Source organism: Triturus cristatus, chromosome 10 (assembly GCF_964204655.1).
Source record: "Triturus cristatus chromosome 10, aTriCri1.1, whole genome shotgun sequence".
Classification (NCBI taxonomy): domain Eukaryota; kingdom Metazoa; phylum Chordata; class Amphibia; order Caudata; family Salamandridae; genus Triturus; species Triturus cristatus.
The window spans coordinates 659,230,896-659,252,156 of record NC_140593.1 but is presented as its reverse complement, the minus strand read 5'-3'; the positions used below and the strand labels follow the sequence as shown (position 1 = coordinate 659,252,156).

Genomic DNA, 21,261 nt, shown 5'->3' with positions numbered 1-21,261 from the left:
TGTCATATGAAGTGTGTGTCTTGCCACAAAATATAAACGGAAAAACTGTGGGGTAAAATTGAGAGTACAGCATGAAGTAATTATTTGCCCGTGCGGTATGTTCTATCAATGAGCTCACAATCACTGCACTGCCATCTTACTCCATGTTAAAGACTACAATGCATTCTGTTGGGAATCGCAATTTCTCTGCATAAGAAAATATATGATGTCCAAAAAATGCCACACCTGTGCAAAAAGATCAACGCATGGTCTGGAAGAGTAGGAGTGTGAGCCTATTTTGACCATTTATTCAACATCCCCACAATCCAATTGTTAAAATAGACAACACACAGCAATGCCATTAATTATTTTGTAAATTCAAAGTCATATACCCAAATAATAAAAACTAATTTTCTTTGTATGTGGCTGTAATGAACACAGAAATAAACGTGACTTAGTGAAGAAGTGACACAAAGTGCAAAAGGGATTTGAAACAGAGAAATGCCCGTCCTATTATAGCAAATAGTTCAACAAACACCCTGTCTTATTATTATTCATTTTAAGGATGGTTGACCAAGAACATAGACCAATAAGGTTGTCAGCAACATTTCAACCCTGTATATATGTGTTAAGAGATACACATCTCTGCGGGTCTTCCTCAGGACTGATGAGTTGAGGACAGCCTAATTGAAACTATTTAATATGGGACTAAAGGTTCCTCCAATCCAGGTCAGAGCCCATGACAAGGATCAATAAGTATCCTACCAATTTTCATCAAGGAAGGAATTTTACCATATTGTAACATGAGTCAAACCTAGACTACTCCAACAAAGGATGGAACCTGCTGTCAGGATCAAAAAAGTATCCATACAAATCCTTCAAGCGAGGGAAGGGGTGAGTTATATCACCAAATTTCAGTTGCCACTGGGGTCAAAATCCACTATTTAATAAGTGGAATCCATACACAAACTTCGCAGAATCCCCAGAGTTTTCAGTCAACGTATTACTTCGAATTAAGTCTTCTCACAGCTCGTAGAAGCCAGTTGGCAGAAATTTGGTGATATAACCCACCCCACATATACATAAAGGGTAGAAACGTCACTGACAATCTTATTGGTCCACCATCCATACAAAGACTAATGATAAGATAGGGTGTTTGTTGAACTATTTGCTATAATAGGACAGACATTTCTTTAATTGTTTCATGTAAATCTTCTGTATTGTGTTCTGTTAATCACTTTTGCACTTTGTGTCACTTCTTCACCAAGTCACATTGTTTATTTCTGTGTTCATGACAGTCACGTATGAAGAAAATGTGTTTGTATTATTTGAGTATATGACTTTGAACATACAAAATAATTAATGGCATTGTTGAGTGGTGCCTATTTTTACAATTGGATTGCGGGGATGTTGAATAAATTGTCAAGATAGCCCCATACTCCTACTCTTTCAGACCATACTTTGATCTTTTTGCATAGGTGTGACATTTTTAGACATCATATATTTTCTCACGCAAAGAAATTGTGATACCCAACAGAACGCATTGTAGTCTTTAACATTATATACCCAGGTTCTGAGGGACACACAGCAACCCCATTATTTTTTATGCCATCTTACTCCATGGCATGTGTTGATACACGTTGGGCCAGATGTATGAGACACGTCATAAAAGCCGTGCCCCAAGTTTTTGTGACCGGTGTGTGATTCTGCGATGGATGTGGTCTATGTACTAGTAGTGTGGTGAGCAGCATCCACCAGCCAACCCAGAAAGTACTAGCGTTGTTTTATCGCGGCCTATTGAACTACATCAGCAGGGGTGTCCATCCTACCAACCAGATTCTCTACCACACTCCCTGTGTCACCCTCAGCATTTGATCATAACTTCATGGAATGTGGCGGGTCTGAAAAGTAAGTTAGCCTACCCAGAATGGGGCACCTTTGTTGACACATCTGATGTGATCCTATTCCAGGAGACTTGGGCCAGGGAGGAGGCTCATAGATTGGGGTTCGTGGCCTTTAATATCTTGGCCCGTTGGGGAGGCAAAGGCCGCCCCTCTGGTGGCCTGACAACGTGGGTCGGTGTACATCTGGGTTGCAAGGTGGAATCGATCCAGACCAACTCGGACGACATTTTATGCGTCCTTATGACATGGCCCACTTTATATAAACTGGCAGTAGTGAATGTATATTCTCGACCAACCGCTTTGGCAAAGGAATCTAGCACCATTGGGGAATTATCAGTTTTTCTTGATTCTCTAAATCGTGATATTCAGTATGTGATTGCAGGAGATTTTAATTGCCACTACGAGCCCCTGCAAGGGCTGAATGAGGAGGCTCTGATGGGAGAGGATGAGTTTTGGGGAATTCCTCCTTGTAAGTCCGCTTACACAAAGGCATGGTCTCCACTGGCCATGCAGATTATGACCCTAACTCTTCATAATTCGGTCAGGGCGGTAAATGGTCGGAAGCCCTCAGACATTCCCTCAAAGTGTACTTATAATAAAAAAGACTATGAATCCCATTTAGACTATGTCATGGTCGAGACCAGGATGTGGCCAAAGATAGTGGATCTGGAGGTATTGAATAGAACGGACAGCGACCATAACGCACTGATGTTGAAGATGGAATTTCCGCATACCTTGAAAAGCCATACTGAACCGCCCGATGACCCTGGCCTTGTCATTACCAATAACAGGAGGCGGGTTAAGTGGGGGAACTTGTGTGAGAGGAGGGATGCACTTTCCAGTTTATACACACTCATCCTCCCTCTCCTTACAATGGCAAGTGATATCTGGGCTCAAGGGCTGCACCTTGGTGCTTCTGTGAACCTGCTTACTGTTCACCAGGATTTGGTGGACACTTTAGCAGGCATTTTTAACCCGATCGCCCCACCCAACAAGTCTAGGCACCCCCCATCTTCTTGGTATAATGCCACTTGTAGGAGATCTAAAACCGATTTGATAAATGCCATTACAGCCGGTATTGAAAGGTCAACTATCTGCGCCCTTAGGTATTCCTACAAAGAAGTAATGAAACAGGCAAAAATAGATTGGGATTGGGAGAGAGGGGAGAACTTAGCCTCCGCGCTTGCCAATAAGGAAGCGCGGAGATTTTGGGCCATCGTGAATTCAGGGTGTGCTGAACCCCGTAATGCGATTGAAGTTAATTTAGATGCGGGGGTGTGGGAATCTCATTTCAAATCCCTATATGCAGCAACTTCCGATTTAGATCTTTTGCCTTTGCATACACCGATACCTGGGGATGCATAGGTTTTGGAATTCTCCTTTGAGGACGTTTCTATTGCCCTTGGAAAATTGACGAGGGGCAAAGCACCAGGTATTGATAAACTCCCTGGGGATATGTTCAAAGAACAGCCAAAGATATGGGCGCCGTATTTATGTGCTCTATTCAATACCATTTTGCGTGGTGCTGAGGTTCCGGGCACGTGGTTGGGAGCAGAAATTATATCAATTTATAAAAAGGGTTCCCCTTTGCTCCCCGTTAATTACAGGCCCATCAGCCTCATTGATGTCCCCCAAAAAATATTTGCACGACTTATTTTAGATCGTCTGCAGGAGTGGATCAATGAGAACGAAATTCTTTCACCATATCAGGCTGGTTTTAGGAGCAAAACATCCACCATGGACCAGATCTTCCGTTTAATAATGCTGTACTGGAAGACCGTGCTATTAGAGGGTGGCAGCCTCTATATGGTGTTTGTAGACCTCCGATCAGCTTTTGACACTGTCCCCAGGGGTAAACTTTGGGCTGTTGTACGGGATATGGGAGTTCCCAATTCACTATTGGGGATACTGGTGAGGTTGCACACCCAGAATTTTGCACAGGTTAGGTGTGCAAGAGGAGGAGTATTGTCTGCTAGGTTTCCGGTGAACAAGGGAGTCAGGCAAGGGTGCGTCCTGGCCCCCACCTTGTTCTGTTTATATGTAAATGGGATGATATCATACTTGGATGCAGTGCCAAACAATGATGCACCCAGGTTGGCAGGCAAGAAAGTCGCGGCTATAATGTTTGCCGACGACACTCTTTTACTATCCAAGTCACCCATGGGGATACAGCGCATATTGAACGGCTTTAACAACTTTTGCTGTGAACATGGTTTACAGATAAATGTAGACAAGACCACATTTATGATTTTTAATCCCTCATCACACACTAGACCACCACCTATCCTGGATTCGGTTTCATTAGAGAGAGTCCAGATATTCCAATACCTAGGTGTCACATTAAGTGAAAACCTCTCCTGGGGTCCTCATCTTGCCAAATCCCAACTTAAATTGACCCAAATAGCGGGGGGAATACTAAAAATGACAAATGCCTCCACATTTAGACCTATAAGCCCTGGGCTTGAAATTTATAAATCGAGGGCAAGAGCGGCGGCACTGTATGGAGGGGAACTATGGGGGCACGCCGCTAGACCTGAAATTACCAAAGTAGAGAACAGATTTTTGCGGCAGTTGCTCCTGCTTCCCCAAAGCACACCCCTTCTACCGCTAAGGCTCGACTTGGGTTTACTCCCTATCCAGGAGGAATTATCCATTAAACCCCTTTGGTTCTGGAGGAGGCTATGGATGACCCCCGAACTCTTGCAGTACAGAAATGAATTACAAGAAATATTGAATCTAAGTAAGGCAGTGCATATTCCCTGGCTCACTTATGTCAAACAAGAACTATTGACAATGGGCCTTGCTGATATGTGGCATAATCCGGCAGTTGCCTGCAGCGAGATCTCAGGGAAATCATTTACGGAGTGTTATAGATCACGTTGCTCCAGTGTATGGCTGCATGATTCGCAGAACGGTACTATGGTAAAATCATTCTTAGAGATTAAATCTGCATATTCATTTGAAGATTACTTGAATGTGATTTACCCTGCTATGGCCAGGAAGCTTTATATACAATGGAGGTTCGGTTCCCTTCCAATAGCGAGCCTTACCAGCAAATGGTCATTGTCCAGGGCCTCCCAATGTCCAGGCTGTGGTGCGGATAAAGAGAATGAATGCCATATTTTATTTGTCTGCCCTCTCTACAGCAGAGCCCGGAAGCACTGGATTGTACCAATTTGCAGAAACTTAGGCTTCCGGAAATGTTCAGATGCACTAAGGATTTTTAAATCTGACACTGCAGGACACATTGTGTTTGCCCTCTCCAAGTATCTGCATGCTATCTGGATTAAAAGGAACTTTTTAATTTCAAACAGTGGCTAGTACCACTGGTTTCTATTAGATCATGAAATGTAGTTACTGCTTTAATACTGTATGTTTTTATTGTATATATGATTATGTTTTTACTGTATATATGATTTTAATTGTATCTTTTATGGCTGAAACATTGCCGAAATAAAGATTTATGATGATGATGACTAGTAGGTTGCACTGAAAAATCTCCAGTCACAGGGGTTGACATAACCTGCCTGATGAATGTTTGTTAGGCATGTTGGTATTTGCGACCCCCTGTGATTGGCTAGAAACACTGGGAACGGCAGGCCTGTGTATGCATCCCTTAGTCTGTATTCCTTAACAGGAAACTTGTTTTTTAAAGCAGTCCATGTAAAGGAAGCAGAGCTACTTTGATTGGGGGGGGGGGGGGGGGGGAAAGATTTCCAGAGACCACTATCTAACCCCCACCCACCACGCAGGCCATTCATAAACGGTTATGTCTCCATTGGGTTACTGGGAACTGAGTCATGGGTTGCAGTTATGGTTGCACACCATGATACATGTCAAATTAAAATTCGGAAGGGACACCTCTTTCACCCCCCTGTCTAACTGCGGTTCGGTAGATGTCCTACACCTATTGAGCGAGTGGGAAGGGATTTTTTGACTCGCTAAATTGGTTTAGCACGCGTGTAGAAAACGTTTTGCGGTTGCGAACCTTTTAGTTTTGTGATCTGCAGAGTTTGTCATTGCGAAACGGTGTCCTGCGGCTTGTCAGTCATATATCTACGTTCGGACTTTACTTGCCAATTAGCAGTGGCGTGCAGGTGAGCTCTCAGGCTTCCGACAGTGACATGTTGAAAGTTTGCGTCATCTATGCCGACTCCCACGTTTATAGATGGGCATCGCAGCTTGAGCTTGCTTCAAGTCATAATTCCGATCACCTCACCTTCATCGTCTGTTTCTCAGTCATTAGAACAAGGATAATACCAGCACGCGCGTGGAGAATGCGGGTGGATCTGTGTTCCCACTCAGAGCCCCATCCTCTGCCTGTTCTTTCCCCACAGGCTTCTCAAGCTCTCCTGCCCTGCCCAATTCGTCACACCCCTGCTCAATCAGATGTTGGTATTTCTGGGCAGTGTCGTGACCTGTGCGACTCCTGTCCCATTCCTGCTGCTCCTTGTCCGTGGAAGGCTGACAACCCGACCCCTGGGGGCGGGAGGCGGGGATTCTACAGTAATCTCGATGGAGCCGGGGGGGGGGGGGGGGGGGCGGGGGACTGCTCCTCACTGACAAATGGCGCAGTTAGAATAGGGTTGTGAGAAGGGAGAGGGGGTGTCCCAGGGAGGAAGACAGCATGGGCCTGTTAATGAATCGGCGCTGCCAGGGTGTCAAGTCATTGGCAACCTTTTCCAACCTAATGAGAGGCAGCTCTGGGAGGGTCGGGGTCGAGGGTCATTGAGAGGAAGGGCCACCCGTTCAAACCTGTTGACAGAGGAGTCAAATGCTTCATCCTGCCGCCGCCAAATATTTCAGTCTGACAGCACCGAATGCTTCACTGAGTTAGTGATAAACGCTGCTCCTTGACAGCAGCAAACATTCTCTTTTAATAGCACGTAATACTATATTATGGCAGTACTGCATTCTTGATGATTGCCGTTAAAACAAGTAGTTCAGTAGCAGTTTCAAACACTGCTCCAGAACAGCACCGAATACTTTATCCCATCAGGCGCAAATGACCCTTCCCGCCAATGCCAAAAACACATTCTGTATGTGACCAAAAGCTCACCTCCTCGGTGCCAGATAGCCCACCTTGTAGCGACAAATACCCCGCCACCACCACCCCCGCTGGTGGCAAATACCTCTTCCTGCCAGTGCCACACTTCATCAAATACCCATTCACGAGCAGGCCAGACTGATTTGCATATGGCCAGGTCTAAACTGGGGTGGCATGGTGAGCAAAAGAATGATGGATTTAACCCAGATCTCTTGACTGGGGGTGAATATTTTGCTTTGTTCTGCATTCTGTCCATCAATTGTGTGTCTTTAGCCCTCTCTGCCAGCACCAGGTGCCCCGGAGCGTAGTTCAGCGCTACATCCTAACAGCAGCGAATCCTCCTCCACGACAGTGCCAGACATCTGTCCCCGAAACTGCTGAATTCACCCAAAACTGGACTGGAACCCAAAAATCAGTCCAGGCGAGAAAAAAAAACATTTAAACCAGCCTCACAATGCTGGAGGCAGCGACTTGAAAACAGTAATGGGGTCATGGTTGGGTGATGTCAGTCAGCCCTTAAGCCTGGATCCCACCGAGAAGCCAGTATGGCCCATCCGGTGGTGAATGCACCTCTTCCAGAGCAGCACATTCTTTAGTAGGGTGACCAGACGTCCCCGTTTTCCCAGGACGGTCCACGTTTTTGGGGAAGTGTCCCTGTGTCCCGACACTTTTCTCCAAGTGACTCAAATGTCCCTGTTTTCAAACAGTGTCCCCGTTAAACACAGAAATGTCCCTGTTTTTCATTGTTCCGGTTGAGCATGCGCGCGCATGCTCTCTTTGCACTGTTTACGGCATGTGTCGTCACTGAGGTGAGCGCTGTAGCAAGAAGGGAAATCCTTTGAAGAGAGACATTTTACACGCAGCGCCACCTACGTCATCGTGCCAGCCAAAGTTTCTTCTTTGGATAAAACAATATTTCTTCATCCTGTAGCTTGTATTCATAGTCATACAAACTTTTCAGTAGCCCTTATGCATACCGTGCAAGGGTTAATGCATTGCTCATTGCATGTTTTATTCATGACCAATTGACGCATGCTTTGTGTTCTCCATATCAAAGCTATGACTTGACCTTTTGACTGACCTTTCAGATCACGGCAAACTGTTTAGCTGGAAAGGACTTAAAAGAGCAGGGTTAACGCCTGTGGGAGAGGCGAGCAGCGCTGCTCGAGCTTTTTGCTCAGGTCTTCACACTATTGCACTATGAGATGATACCAATGGCTAGAGTGCACTATACATACCCCAGTAAGGTAACATGACATCTCAGCAGTAACTACGCAAATGTGGGAGGACAGTGTGGTCGGCCAACCTTTGCCACCCTTAAGACCATAAGGCAGTAATACCTGGAGAGAAGTTTTTTTTTTGTACATTGGTCCATGGCTGCCATTTGGCAATTTAGCATTCCGCAGTTTACCTCCCATGCTTTTCTGTCATGAGCAACTAAGCAACATTGGTGAGTTGTACTTTATGTGGTGCTGACGTGCAGCTATAGAAACGAGCATTGATAAAGCTAGTAACTCTGGCGTTTGCTAGCCTGTGATGTTTTATTGATTTTTGGCAAATATATGCTATAGTCCTTAAAAGTGTAAATGTAATAAAAAGTACTAATGCTGCTGTGTGAAGGAGAGGGTTGCCAATAAAAGACCACGGATTTGTTGTCTGTAATGCTTCATCTCGGTCTGTGGAGGGAGCTGTAATTGTAGTCCCTTTTCTATGTCTATGACATCCGTCAAATAGTCCTACTTTTATGTTGATGGTTACTGCAAACCATAGTCCTACTTCTATGTCTATGACCTGTCCCCGTTTTTTGTTTTGAGAATCTGGTCACCCTATTCTTCAGAGACGCTGCTGTCGCTAAATCCCTCTCTTGGCATTGCGAAACACTCCTGCCAACGAAGGAGAGCGCCCAATACCATCCCCCAGCTCCAAGATAGTATTTACCCAATGCTTCTCATTAAAGAGAGCTAGTCTTTGGCACCAGCAGATGCAAGAAGTAAACGGCCCACCTGGCTGTTATTTGAATTATAAAATATAGCAATAACCAGGGTCCGCTCAGGTCTCCGGTGCACTGCACCAATGGAAGTCCCTACCCTCATACGGCCCTGAGAAGAGCAGGGCTTTAAGTGAGTACCGGCAGTTTTTGAGGTCTCGCCTACGCAGCGCACATGCGCTGCTAGGAGGGGACCTCTTGGAATCGATCAGCTTTTTTGCCCAAAAAAGGTGCACGCTTTGCATTACTTTCAATTGCATGTTTGGCGTTTCCCTTGCGGGAGCGAGCTTTGACAATATCTGTTTGTAATTATCGCGCTCGCTCCCGCAAGGTAAACGCTGCGTGTCCTGCTCTCGGCCACACTCCCCCCCCCCCCTCCACCCCTCCCACTTGGTTATTATTGTAGGCGACCACTCCCCTGCCTCTTTGCGACACTCGCCGGGACCGTTGTCTTTAAACGCTTGTTACATTTAGATGGTGCATGGAATCTTTGCCTGCTGCTTTCGTTCGTGGCAGGGGTTGAAAGAGCTTGTCTTAAAATCAGACCATCAGAGTCGGGATGACCAGGGAGGCTAGACCGATGTTTTTTTTCAGCATCCCATGATTGTCTTGTTTTTTCATGCAGATTTCTATAGCACGAACTCTACCTGAAGGTATTGGACCGCTTTACATGAGCTCCGGTTATGTTACACAATGGCACATTCAGACACGGGGAGATTATGTGATCGGCAGGCAGGGCTGCTTGGGAGGAGTGCTTGAGGCAGGCTGGCACGGTGTTTTTTTTAATACTGATTTCTATAGCGCGAACTCTACCTGCAGGTATTGGAGCGCTTTACATGAGCTCCGGTTACGTTACACAAGGGCACATTCAGGCACGGGGAGAATATGTGATCGGCAGGCAGAGCTGCTCGGGAGGAGTGTTCGAGGCAGGCTGGCACGTTGTGTTTTTTAAAGCAGATTTCTATAGCGCGAACTCTACCTGAAGATATTGGAGCGCTTTACATGAGCTCCGGTTGCGTTACACAAGGGCACATTCAGGCACGGGGAGATTATGTGATTGGCAGGCAGGGCTGCTCGGGAGGAGCGCTTGAGGCAGGCTGGCACAGTGTTTTTTTCATGCAGATTTCTATAGCGCAAACTCTACCTGAAGGTATTGGAGCGCTTTACATGAGCTCCGTTTACGTTACACAAGGGCACATTCTGGCACGGGGAGATTATGTGATCGGCAGGCAGGGCTGCTCGGGAGGAGCGCTTGAGGCAGGCTGGCACAGTATTTTTTTTTAATGTATGGCGCCGCCCCTAACTCCTTTGGAGACCTCATCTCCAGACTTTCTTTGTGACAGTGAAATCCCATCTAATTCTCAGACGTGAACAGCATGGGACTTGCCTTAATTTGGGACCTTCATGCCACAGCTTTAGATCATCAGCGCGCAAGTTAGCCTCTCCAAGTTGATGCGCTTAAACTTTTTTTATTCATTGCTTCTCTTTTCGACCTCGTTGTACGCGTCTCACATTCCTGACTTATATTTGAAAACTAAGTTGTGTGTCCCGTTTATCATGTAGAATCTGCGTTCAGGACCTGGACACTAACTGTGACCAATAGGAACAAGCATTAAAAATGCAATAGGTCTCGCCTTTCATTAAGTTAAAGCCATTTGCTTTGCTATACAATACCATTAGCAAAGCAAATGGCTCTAACTTAATCAAAGGCGAGACCTATTGCATTTTCAATGCTTGTTTTAAGGAGGCCTCGAATCGGGTCTCTATCAGGCTCTGTTTTGTGCCCTGGCACAGGCGGTCCATTTTTTTCTTCTCCAGACTACAGTGACAGCAGGCACATCGATGTGCTCACACTGTTCACTTCTCAGTAGTGGAGAAGTTACGGCATGAGGTCATGCCAGGTGAGTGTTGAAGGGGAAGGGAAATCCTTGAAAAAGTATTTTTCTCTCTGGATTACCCATCTCTTTTTGAAACTCAGGAGCAGCAGCATCGTCGTGGTGTCACCAGGGGTTTAAGTGGAAGCCTTTTCAGTATTAAAGACAAGCCATAGTTGCTGCTTATTTATCTTATGCAACTAACAACCATTGACAAAGCCAATAGTCCTGACAATTTGCTTGGGATCAACACTAACCCATACTGGATGTCGAACTAGTTTGCGGCTGGCCACCGTCTGTATCCGCGGCGAGCTCGCCGTGCAATGCTGATGTGGCATTACAGGCCAAAGCTGTGGACTTTGGAACTGGGGAACCGGGTTCCAGTCTCGCCTCAACTTAACATCCTGTGATTGTGGGATAGCACTCGTCTACAAAAAAAAGAAATGTCCTTGTGTAATGTAACTGGTGATTATGTAAAGCTCTGCAATAGCTTCCGGTCGATTTTTCGCTGTGTGGAATAGCATTCTAGAGGCCAGATGTGACAAGCAGTTACCTCTGCCCACTGGTAGGTTACCAGCCTGTGCTAACAGCTGTCTCCTAGTTTTGGCGCAAGGACGACTCGCTGCAGTTATAATAGTAACTGTAAACCTCTCTGTTCCAGGCTGCTGGCTCTCTCCCATACCTTTTTATCCCAAGTTTGTCATTGCACCCCCCTAGCAGTGCCACGATGAAGGCTGATTTATTCTCTATCTCACTTTTAGTCCCCACCACCCCCAGGCTACCTGGACTTCAAACATCCGCCAACTGGCTGCACAGGCTTAGTAGAAGGAATGCATTCTAGGGTGAATTTAGACACAAAAATCAAATATCGCGTCTGGTGAATAAAGGTCTGCAAGAAAATCAGTCTGGACGGGTTGTCTTTGGAGACAAATGTATGACATTATTCTGCATTCTGTCCATCAATTGTTTTTGCATTTGTCACCCCGAGTGAGACGGGTATGCCCAGAAGTGGGTCCCGTGCTCTCGATGCCACTGGAGTCAAGCTGTCCTGGCTGATGAGGGGTGAAACCAGAAACCTGTCCTAGGATGGTTGTTTCCAGTCCAGGGAAGACCTGGCCTGCCAGTTCGGGCTGCACTGTTCCCATTGGGCACAGGGTCAAGACTGATTTGCATATGGCTGGGTTCAAACTGGAATGGCATGGTGAGCAAAATAACGATGGATTTAGGCCCAGATCTCTATACTGGGGTGAATGTAGGACATTGTTCTGCATTCTGTCCATCAATTGTTGTTTTTGCATTTGTCACCCCGAGTGAGACGGGTATGCCCAGACGTGGATCCCGTGCTCTTCGTGCCACTGGAGTCAAGCTGTCCTGGCTGATGAGGGGTGAAACCAGAAACCGGTCCTAGGATGCTTGTTTCCAGTCCAGGGAGGACCTGGCCTGGCAGTTCGGGCTGGACTGTTCCCATTGGGCACAGGGACAAGACTCATTTGCAAATGGCTGGGTTCAACTGGAAAGGCATGGTGAGCAAAAAAACGATGGATTTAGGCCCAGATTTCTGTACTGGGGTGAATGTATGACATTGTTCTACATTCTGTACATCAATTGTCGTTTTTGTATTTGTCACCCCGAGTGGGACGGGTATGCCCAGACGTAGGTCCCGTGCACTCGATGCCACTAGAGTCAAGCTGTCCTGGTTGATGAGGGGTGAAACCCGAAACCTGTCCTAGGATGGTTGTTTCCAGTCCAGGGAAGACCTGGCCTGCCAGTTCGGGCTGCACTGTTCCCATTGGGCACAGGGTCAAGACTGATTTGCATATGGCTGGGTTCAAACTGGAATGGCATGGTGAGCAAAATAACGATGGATTTAGGCCCAGATCTCTATACTGGGGTGAATGTATGACATTGTTCTGCATTCTGTCCATCAATTCTTGTTTTTGCATTTGTCACCCCGAGTGAGACGGGTATGCCCAGACGTGGATCCCGTGCTCTTCGTGCCACTGGAGTCAAGCTGTCCTGGCTGATGAGGGGTGAAACCAGAAACCGGTCCTAGGATGCTTGTTTCCAGTCCAGGGAGGACCTGGCCTGGCAGTTCGGGCTGGACTGTTCCCATTGGGCACAGGGACAAGACTCATTTGCAAATGGCTGGGTTCAACTGGAAAGGCATGGTGAGCAAAAAAACGATGGATTTAGGCCCAGATTTCTGTACTGGGGTGAATGTATGACATTGTTCTACATTCTGTACATCAATTGTCGTTTTTGTATTTGTCACCCCGAGTGGGACGGGTATGCCCAGACGTAGGTCCCGTGCACTCGATGCCACTAGAGTCAAGCTGTCCTGGTTGATGAGGGGTGAAACCCGAAACCTGTCCTAGGATGGTTGTTTCCAGTCCAGGGAAGACCTGGCCTGCCAGTTCGGGCTGCACTGTTCCCATTGGGCACAGGGTCAAGACTGATTTGCATATGGCTGGGTTCAAACTGGAATGGCATGGTGAGCAAAATAACGATGGATTTAGGCCCAGATCTCTATACTGGGGTGAATGTATGACATTGTTCTGCATTCTGTCCATCAATTGTTGTTTTTGCATTTGTCACCCCGAGTGAGACGGGTATGCCCAGACGTGGATCCCGTGCTCTTCGTGCCACTGGAGTCAAGCTGTCCTGGCTGATGAGGGGTGAAACCAGAAACCGGTCCTAGGATGCTTGTTTCCAGTCCAGGGAGGACCTGGCCTGGCAGTTCGGGCTGGACTGTTCCCATTGGGCACAGGGACAAGACTCATTTGCAAATGGCTGGGTTCAACTGGAAAGGCATGGTGAGCAAAAAAACGATGGATTTAGGCCCAGATTTCTGTACTGGGGTGAATGTATGACATTGTTCTACATTCTGTACATCAATTGTCGTTTTTGTATTTGTCACCCCGAGTGGGACGGGTATGCCCAGACGTAGGTCCCGTGCACTCGATGCCACTAGAGTCAAGCTGTCCTGGTTGATGAGGGGTGAAACCCGAAACCTGTCCTAGGATGGTTGTTTCCAGTCCAGGGAAGACCTGGCCTGCCAGTTCGGGCTGCACTGTTCCCATTGGGCACAGGGTCAAGACTGATTTGCATATGGCTGGGTTCAAACTGGAATGGCATGGTGAGCAAAATAACGATGAATTTAGGCCCAAATCTCTGTACTGGGGTGAATGTATGACATTGTTCTGCATTCTGTCCATCAATTGTTGTTTTTGCATTTGTCACCCCGAGTGAGACGGGTATGCCCAGACGTGGATCCCGTGCTCTTCGTGCCACTGGAGTCAAGCTGTCCTGGCTGATGAGGGGTGAAACCAGAAACCGGTCCTAGGATGCTTGTTTCCAGTCCAGGGAGAACCTGGCCTGGCAGTTCGGGCTGGACTGTTCCCATTGGGCACAGGGACAAGACTCATTTGCATATGGCTGGGTTCAACTGGAAAGGCATGGTGAGCAAAAAAACGATGGATTTAGGCCCAGATCTCTGTACTGGGGTGAATGTATGACATTGTTCTACATTCTGTACATCAATTGTCGTTTTTGTATTTGTCACCCCGAGTGGGACGGGTATGCCCAGACGTAGGTCCCGTGCTCTCCATGCCACTGGAGTCAAGCTATACTGGCTGATGAGAGGTGAAACCCCAAAACCGGTCCTACGATGCTTGTTTCCAGTCCAGGGAGGACCTGGCCTGGCAGTTCGGGCTGGACTGTTCCCATTGGGCACAGGGTCAAGACTGATTTGCATATGGCTGGGTTCAAACTGGAATGGCATGGTGAGCAAAAAAACGATAGTTTAGGCCCAGATCTCTGTACTGGGGTGAATGTATGACATTGTTTTGCATTCTGTCCATCAATTGTAGTTTTTGCATTTGTCCCCCTGAGTGGGACGGGTATGCCCAGCCGTGGGTCCCGTGCTCTCCATGCCATTGGAGTCAAGCTATCCTGGCTGATGAGGGGTGAAACCCCGAAACCGGTCCTAGGATGCTTGTTTCCAGTCCAAGGAGAACCTGTCCTGGCAGTTCGGGCTGGACTGTTTCCATTGGGCACAGGGTCAAGACTGATTTGCAAACTGGAATGGCATGGTGAGTAAAAAAACGATGGATTTAGGCCCAGATCTCTGTACTGGGCTGAATGTATGACATTGTTCTGCATTCTGTCCATCAATTGTTTTTGCATTTGTCTCTGGAGATGAGGCGAGAGGCAAGCACCAAGGGTCTCTTAATGGATGAGGCGCAAATATCTCTAGTGACGGTCCCTATAATGGCCACCTAGTCCCTCCTCCGCAGTAGCCTGGCTGCCCGGAACTTTTCTTTTGCACAAGTGTGGCTAGAGACTATATAATAAACAGGCAGGACCGCTCATGGTTTTCCGGCCCACATCCAAAGCAAAGTGTGAGTGTGTGTGTCATTCTTCCATCTTTGAGGTCTACTCCTGAGGGCCCTGCTTCCACCTGCTACACTGACGACACAGGTCCGCCACGCCACGTGTGCCCTGACTTCATGACATTGCTCGCTGAGCATTTGGAGGTGCTCCCTGCTGTTTTCCTGCCCTTCAGCTCCACAACATGGTGCACGGCCAACCCTTGCGCGACTACTGCATGCACTGCTCTAGCAGAATACCAGGTTGGAGCGATGCCTGGCATTTTATCAGCCCCTATCTGCCTGCCCTTGAAGCCACTGTACCTGCATTTTGCATCAAGAGACGGCCCCCCACACACGTGACGTGCTGAAGCCTCTCTAGGCAGGGACATTTTAAGGATGTTGGGGCCCGGGGCCAAATGTATTTTGAGTGCCCGGGGCCAAATTATTTTGAGGGCTCCTGTTCGAACAGTTTTGAATTTGTGGTCCACATTCTACTCTTTCATCCCCTGTTTGGCCAAGTCACTGACAGTGCACATGCACTCTCATCCAAATTCTAAATGTGTTTAAATCTAATATTCAGTGATAATGATGCATGTTTTCAATATTGTAACACAGCAGCTCAATAATATTACTGCAAATATCTCTGTGCTACCTTCCCATTTCTCATGTGCCAGAACCTGTTTTGATCTAAAATAAACATTTTTATGGATATTGCATGAAACATAAACACAACATTTCTCTGCAAAATGTCTGCAATAGACTTTCATACATCACCCACATTAAAAAACAAATGAAAGGAAAACGGTATATAAACAATCTGTTTAAAAGTTATTCAAGGTCATCAGGGCAAGACTCTTGGCAGAACTGAGCTGGCTCAATCAGGGGGGCCCCCTGAAAGGCTGGGGCCCTGGGCCAGAGCCCACTTTGTCCATGCCTTAAAACGTCTGTCTCTAGGCCCTGGGTGCCCCAAGTCAGTGGTGGCCCCGCAGGCAGGCCTGTGCGTGCACAGGGGCTTGCGGTAATCTGCAGTCAGCAGACCCTGGGTACCGTGAACGTCCTCCATACACTGGGTGGCGCGACAGTGGCTAGTAAAAGGTACAGAAGTCAGAAGAAGAAAAAATACATCAAAGGGGAATAAGAAGGATCAAACAAGCATTGACATCAGTAAGGGCAATTGAATTACATAATGAAAAGGAAAGAGATTGTTGAATGGAAGGCTAGGGTAGTGGGGCAAAATAGCAATACACTGATAAAAGGATACAGAGCAGTAAGGACAGCTGCGCAGAAGCCCCTTTGTTAAAGCCAGACGGCACTGCGTTTTGCCAGCTACCCCCCATAGCACCCCCTTCATCAGAACAGCCTCTACAGCACCTGCATTCCAGGGGAGCCCAACAAGGAGGATCGGCTACAAGCATCAGGCCGGCAACACCACATGTGTCAAGCTTGCTGCTAACCTCCACACCCTAGCTGTGGGCCTCAGGGCTACTCACCATGGCAGATTAAGCCAATGCTGCAGCCCAGCAGGGGCTGCCATGAGGACAGTTCCCTCCCCAACATGTGCTCATTCGGGTACTGCAACTCTTTAGCAAACTTACTGACCAGGAAACCGCTTCGCCCCGTAGGGAAACCTGGTTCAGAAGGCTTGAGAATTACTTAAGACTGATGGGGCCAACAAACACTCTCTCCGACTCCACTTTGCAGTCAAAGAGATCTAAAAACTCTTTGAGTACCTCCTGGACACCGGAACACCCAACGACTACGACGCAGCTGTGCGTGCACTTCAACTCACAACTTAATTCAGACTTTGAACGCTTCAAGCTCCTCCAGGCTCAGCAGGGTGAAGGAGAGTCAATTGACGCAGTTTACGTGAGCTTGCCAGCAAATGCATAGCGAATGACCAGCCCAGCCCAAAGAGATAAGGGCGCAGATTATTCAAGGGTGCTGGAACAAGACTCTCAGAGGCCTCATCCTGGCAACCCAACATCAGCCTCAATGGCATCCTCATTATGGCCAGGTCCCATGATCTATCGGAGTCGCCAAAATGGATGGAGCCATCACGCAACAGCCAGAGAAGACCCCGTAGTGTAAGTGGAATGCACAGGCGCAATCCACATGAAAGGAAAGGTGAACAAGCCCAAGATTCAACCCACCCATCCACAAGGGCATTGCTGCAAGTACTGAGGCCAGGATGAGAACCCGCTTGACTGCCCGGCGCATGGCTGCATGTGCTTGAACCATAGTAAGTTGAACCACTTTGCCACCATATATAGAGGGGGGTCCTGAGGGAGAAGTGCAAGGGGCAGGCGCACCTGTACCGTGCCATACGGCAACTGACTCTTGATGATCCTGAACCACAAGGGGCCACCAAAGCCCCGTAGCATTACAAACATCGCCTTGAGGTCTTGTCACCTGAAGACTACGAGGAAGAAGCCTTCTTCATCTCATTCACCAATGACACGAAACACCCCCGGCGGCCACAGCCCACATGCCTAATTCAGATCGCCGGTTCCGATGTCAAAGCCCTCACCAAAACCCACGTCTCAGGGAACAGTACAGGCACCTCCAACCAAGACCGCCTTCATCACTGGCCAACACCAAGATATTCACCTATGGCAGCCAGTCTCCACTGTTGTTAAAGGGACAGATGATAGTATGAATAAAGTCAGAAGATCAAGATATAAAACGATCATGTTCCATTTGGTCAACAGAGAAGCTAACACCCTCAGCAGGAGCCACACAGCAGAAGGTCTGAGCCTTGTGTCCTTCGCCCGGAATGTGAAGACTCGGCAAGTTGATGAGCTACTGAATCAATTTCCTGAGCTCTTTAAGGGACTAGGGTGCCTGAAAGCTCCACCAATCAAGCTACATATTAACTAGTCCGTCAAGCCAGTCACTCTTCGCCGCTGGCGTGTGCCTTTTCATCTCCTGCTGCTGGTTGTGAAGGAGCTAGACAAACTGGAAAGCCAAGGTGTCATCGAAAAGGTATTGGACCCGACGCAATGGGTATGCCCCATAGTTATAGCAGAGAAGTCGAAGCAACCAGGGAAGAAATGTCTCTGCTTTGAATTGCGCCTCCCCAATAAAGCCATCAAACAGGAGAGGCACACAACGCCCACGATGGACAACATCACTGAGGACCTCAACGGGTCGCAAAGGTTTTCCATATTGGATCTCAATGCAAGATACCATCAACTGATCCTCTCCGAAGAAAGCAGATACATCACCACATTTTTGACACACCTTGGGCTGAGCAGATACAAAAGACTGAATTTTTCTCATCATTTATGCAGCTGATGTCTTCCAGGATGTCTTCAAGGAAACATCGTCAGTCCTCCGGGGTGTCATGAATGTGAGTAGTGAGATCCTGAATTACCTTTTTGGGGGGGAGGGGGGGGGGGGTTATATAGCGCGAACTAGACTAGAAGATATCCGGTATCAGAGCGTTTTACACGAGCACCAGTTTCGTTACACAAGGACACGTTCATTTTTTTAGGTCTCAGCAGCGCGCATATGCTGTTCTGCGAGACTTACTGTAAGGGGATTCAGAAAGCTCACCACACGCACGCTCGTGTGTGTGTGGCCTATTGCTTGCGGTTACCCGCACGGGCGCCATATGTTTTGAATTTTCATGCCTAGACGCGTGCGCGATAATTCAAAACACATGGCTCGCTGTGGCGCGCGCGCACCATTCGCGTGCTTGTTGTCAATTATCGCTGCATTGCTCTGTCAAACTGGTAGTAATGAGGTGAAACATTTGTCCACAAAATCAGTGTTTAAAAAAAAAAGTAATGCTTGTACGCAATTTTCCTTATTACGTCCTAATTTTCTACGCAATTCCAGTGGCCTCGTTTTTATAATGCAGGATTTTTTTGTCTCTTGCCACGCAGAATCTATCACCGACTAGATTAAGCCCCACGCATAATATTGCAACTCTTTATTGTTATGCCCAAACATTGTTTGTTCACATATTCCCCTTTATGCCCTTTATGCCATCTCGTTTGACAAGCAGTTGCTGTTTTAAAAAGATGATGTGCATAACTGTACCTGTTTACTTTGAATTTTGCTCATTGCATTATTCGCCGCAGCCTCTAAAATGTTTTATAGTTAGGTTATCTCCTAAGTGGATTGAGTTGGCGACTTGGGATCTCTCTGTAGCCCAAAAGTCCTGAAAATAAGTTACTGCTATACCTTCAGTGACTCCAGGGAAACACCGATTTCTTAATTGAGAGGCAGACAGCAGGCACGTTTTCTGGGCTTGCTCTTGAGTGGGTGAACACTGACGTTGCACCTGGCATCTCGTGTTTGCTTAGGTAGAGCACACATTCTATTTTTTATTGTGTTCAAACGTTTACACTTGCTCTTTGCCTTGGTATTCTGGAAAATAGATTAAGTATGAAACCCACGTTGACTCATTTGCTTGCGTGCACACTTTTCAGGCCCTGCACAGTACTGTCACCAAAGGAGTAAACCATGGAGTTGTGCAGATTTTGCGCTTTCGCAAGTGAGCTAGGATAACAAATCCCAGTTTCCCCCCATGGATTTTTGATGGGAAGCTTTTTTGAGGGTCTGTCAAACTCAATCTGGGGCTGTTTTGTGACACATTGTTTTTCGCTTGTATATAGTTCTTGAGAGCCCAAGGTTGATTTAAGGTGCTGAGAAGGGACCTGGCTGAAGAAAAGGACTCAAGAAAGAGAAGGCATTGTCATCCCCAAGGAAGGAAAACCTAGAGATAGCTGCGCCTCCTATCGACCTATCTCCCTGATCAATGCGGAACCCAAAATCCTCGCCAAACTTCTGGCCACCCGCCTATCGCAAGTGATTGATGCCCTAGTACACCCGGATCAGTCAGGCTTTATGCCCCATTGCAACCCTGCTCTCAACCTGCGGCGAGTGCATGGGGTGATAGAGTGGGCCGACACTATCCAAGAGGACGCTATAATCTTGTCCTTGGATGCCTCCATGGTATTTGATACTTTTGAATGGCCCTACCTCTTTGCAGTACTTTACAAATTGGGGTTTGGACCGCAGTTTATATCATGGGTCAGACTCCTCTAGTCTGCTCTTCTTGCACAGGTGGTGGTCAACAATAAACGGTCTGAATCCTTTGCTCTCAGTCGCGGTACTAGGCAGGGGTGTCCTTTGTCGCCCCTGCTCTTTGCCCTGTCCTTGGAGCCCCTCGCTGCCTGGATCCGGGGCGACTTGTCCATACGTGGACTGAGGTGGTCAGTGGAGTGGGAAGACCGTATCTCGCTCTACGCGGACGACATTCTCCTTTACCTGGCTTCCCCCAGGAAATCCATCTGATGTGTTTTAGACATCTTCACATCCTTCAGTAGATTTTCGGGCTACTCAATTAATTGGAAGAAGTCACTCCTTTACACCCTATCGGGTGAGACTCCGTCTCTCCCCCAGGGATTGTCCTATACAGGTCGTGTCCGACGGTTTCCAGTACTTAGGGATTTTTGTTACCATCGACCCCGGGCTCCGTTATGAGAGAAATCTACTCCCACCCCTACAGCACCTGCGACGTGAAGTTGCCAACTGGAGGGTGCTCTCTCTCTCGCTGCTTAGTCGAGCCGCTCTCTTTAAGATGATGTCCCTGCCCCACTCCCTCTATACCCTGCAAAACTATCCCGTCCCAGTTCTGGCCGGATACTTTAAGGAGATCGAGGACCTACAGCGGCAGTTACTATGGGATGGGAGACCGAGAATAGCGCTTCACAAACTGACCCTTAATTGGTATGACGGCGGCATTAGCCTCCCCAACATAAAGAAATATTACTGGGCAGCCCACCTAGCTGCCATCAACCAGGGTACATACCGGACTCCGGGAGACCCAGGTTATGCCATAGACAGATGGCTGCCGCCGGGTGGGACATACAACAGGGCCCTATACGCCAATCCCAAGAAACTCCCCCTGACTGAGCCCACCTCCCACTCGGTCCAAGTATGGCACGCAGTCAACAAAAGTTTAGGGTGGGACCGTAAACTGACACTTGCAACCCCCTTGTGGGATTCGGAACATCTGGGCAGTCTACACTCCTCCAAAGGTTTCGATAAGTGGGACCTCATTGGCATCTCCCGGGTGGGCGACCTCTGG

General features: G+C 47.6%; 1 protein-coding gene across 3 annotated transcripts in view; it reads right to left on the bottom strand.

The window, feature by feature from the left end:
- Positions 1–21,261, bottom strand: part of LOC146789869 (uncharacterized) — a 575,088-nt gene that overhangs the window by 546,070 nt on the left and 7,757 nt on the right. The window lies entirely within an intron of this gene.